The sequence below is a fragment of the Chiloscyllium plagiosum genome, chromosome 20 (assembly GCF_004010195.1).
Source record: "Chiloscyllium plagiosum isolate BGI_BamShark_2017 chromosome 20, ASM401019v2, whole genome shotgun sequence".
NCBI classification, from domain to species: domain Eukaryota; kingdom Metazoa; phylum Chordata; class Chondrichthyes; order Orectolobiformes; family Hemiscylliidae; genus Chiloscyllium; species Chiloscyllium plagiosum.
In genome coordinates, this window is record NC_057729.1 from 61,375,930 (window position 1) to 61,379,248 (window position 3,319).

Consider the following 3,319-nt stretch of genomic DNA (forward strand, 5'->3'; position numbering starts at 1 on the left):
TCCTCAGCCTTTCCTCATAAGACCTTCCATCCACACCAGGCAACATCTTAGTAAATCTCCTTTGAACTCTTTCCAAAGCTTCTACATCCTTCCAATAATGCGGTGACCAGAACTGTATGCAATACTCCAAGTGCGGCTGCACTAGTGTTTTGTACAGCTGTAACATGACCTCATGGCTCTGAAACTCAATCCCTCTACCAATAAAAGCTAACACACCATATGCCTTTTTAACAACCCTATTACCTGGGTGGCAACTTTCAGGGATCTATGTATATAGACACCGAGATCTCTCTGCTCATTGACACTACCAAGAATCTTACATTTAGCCCAGTACTCTGCATTCCTGTTGCTCCTTCCAAAGTGAATCACCTCACACTTCTCTGCTTTAAACTCAATTTGCCACCTATCAGCCCAGCTTTGCAGCTTATCTATGTCCCTCTGTAACCTGCAGCATTGTTTGGCACTATCCACAACTTCACTGACCTTAGTGTCATTCGCAAATTTACCAACCCATCCTTCTACGCCCTCATCCAGGTCATTTATAAAAATGATAAACAGCAGTGGCCCCAAAACAAATCCTTGTGGTACACTAGGACAGACAGAGTCGTCATCTCTGGGTTGTTGCCGGTGCCACGTGACAGTGAGGCAAAGAATAGGGAGAGAGTGCAGTTGAACACGTGGCTGCAAGGCTGGTGTAGGAGGGAGGGCTTCAGATATTTGGACAATTGGACTGCATTCTGGGGAAGGTGGGACCTGTACAAACAGGACGGGTTGCACCTGAACCAGAAGGGCACCAATATCCTGGGGGGTAGGTTTGCTAGCACTCTTCGGGAGGGTTTAAACTAATTTGGCAGGGGGATGGGATCCGGACTTGTAGTCCAGCAAGTAAGCTAGCAGTGTGTCAGGATGCCCAAGACTGTAGGGAAGCTGTGCAGAAGGTAGCACTGACAGGGACTACTAGCGGACACAGAGATAGGCTCAAGTGCGTATACATCAACGCAAGGAGTATCAGAAATAAGGTGGGTGAACGTAAGGCGTGGATCGGTACCTGGGACTACGATGCTGTGGCCATCACGGAAACGTGGATAGAAGAGGGACAGGAATGGTTGTTGGAGGTTCCTGGTTACAGATGTTTCAGTAAGATTAGGGAGGGTGGGAAAAAAGGACGGCATTGCTAATTAGAAATGGTATAACGGCTGCAGAAAGGAAGTTTGAGGGGGATCTGCCTCTGGAGGTAGTATGGGCTGAAGTCAGAAATAAGAAAGGTGCAGTCACCTTGTTGGGTGTTTACTATAGGCCCCCCAATAGCAGCAGAGATGTGGAGAAACAGATGGGGAAACAGATTTTGGAAAGGTGCAGAAGCCACAGGGTAGTACTCATGGGCGATTTCAACTTCCCAAATATTAATTGGAAGCTCTTTAGATCAAGTAGATTGGATGGGGCGGTGTTTGTGCAGTGTGTACAGGAAGCTTTTATAACTCAGTATGTAGATTGCCCGACCAGAGGGGAGGCCATATTGGATTTGGTACTCGATAATGAACCGGGACAAGTGATGGGCTTGTTAGTGGGTGAACATTTTGGTGATGGTGACCACAATTCTGTGACTTTCACCTTGGTTATGGAGAGAGATAGGTGCGCACAACAAGGTAGATTTTATAATTGGGGGAAGGGAAATTACGATGCTGTAAGGCAGGATTTGAGGAGCATACGTGGGGAGCATAGGCTGTCAGGGAAGGATGTGGTGAAAATGTGGAACTTTTTCAAAGAGCAGATACGACGTGTCCATGATATGTATGTACCTATCAGGCAGGAAAGAAATGGTCGTGTGAGGGAGCCTTGGTTGACGAGAGAGCTTGAATGTCTGGTAAAGAGGAAGAAGGAGGCTTACATAAGGTGAGGAAACAGGATTCAGACAGAGCAGTGGAGGGATACAGGATAGCCAGAAGGGACCTGAAGAAAGGGAATAGGAGAGCTAAGAGAGGGCATGAAAAATCGTTGGCGGATAGGATCAAGGATAACCCCAAGGCATTTTATGCGTATGTGAGAAACCTGAGAATGACGAGAACGAGGGTAGGTCCGATCAAGGACAGTAGTGGGAGACTGTGTATTGAGTCGGAAGAGATAGGAGAGGTCTTGAACAAGTACTTCTCTTCAGTATTTACGAACGAGAGGGACCGTATTGTAGAAGAGGAGAGTGTGAAATGGACTGGTAAGCTAGAAGAGATACCTGTTAGGAAGGAAGATGTGTTGGACATTTTGAACAACTTGAGGATAGACAAGTCCCCCGGGCCTGACGGGATATATCCTAGGATTATGTGGGAAGCAAGAGAGGAAAGTGCAGTACCGTTGGCAATGATCTTCTCGTCTTCACTGGCAAAGGGAGTGGTACCAGGGGACTGGAGAGTAGCGAATGTTGTGCCCCAGTTCAAAAAAGGGAATAGGGATAACCCCGGGAATTACAGGCCTGTTAGTCTTACTTCTGTGGTAGGCAAAGTAATGGAAAGGGTACTGAGGGATAGGATTTATGAGTATCTGGAAAGACACTGCTTGATTAGGGACAGCCAGCACGGATTTGTGAAGGGTAGGTCTTACCTTACAAGTCTTATTGAATTCTTCGAGGAGGTGACCAAGCATGTGGATGAGGGAAGAGCAGTGGATGTAGTGTACATGGATTTTAGTAAGGCATTTGATAAGGTTCCCCATGGTAGGCTTATGCGGAAAGTCAGGAGGCATGGGATAGAGGGAAATTTGGCCAATTGGATAGAAAACTGGCTAACCAGTCGAAGGCAGAGAGTGGTGGTAGATGGTAAATATTCAGCCTGGAGCCCAGTTACAAGTCGAGTTCCGCAGGGATCAGTTCTGGGTCCTCTGCTGTTCGTAATTTTTATTAATGACTTGGATGAGGGAGCCGAGGGGTGGGTCAGTAAATTTGCAGATGATACGAAGATAGGTGGAGTAGTGGACAGTGAGGAGGGCTGTTGTCGGCTGCAAAGGGACTTAGATATGATGCAGAACTGGGCTGAGGAGTGGCAGATGGAGTTCAACCCTGCCAAGTGTGAGGTTGACCATTTTGGAAGAACAAATAAGAATGCGGAATACAGGGTTAACGGTAGGGTTCTTAGTAAGGCCGAGGAACAGAGGGATCTTGGGGTCTATGTACATAGATCTTTGAAGGTTGCCACTCAGGTGGATAGAGTTTGTAAGAAGGCCTCTGGAGTATTATCGTTCATTAGCAGAGGGATTGAATTCAAGAGTCGTGAAGTGATGTTGCAGCTGTACAGGACTTTGGTTAGGCCACAGTTGAAGTACTGTGTGCAGT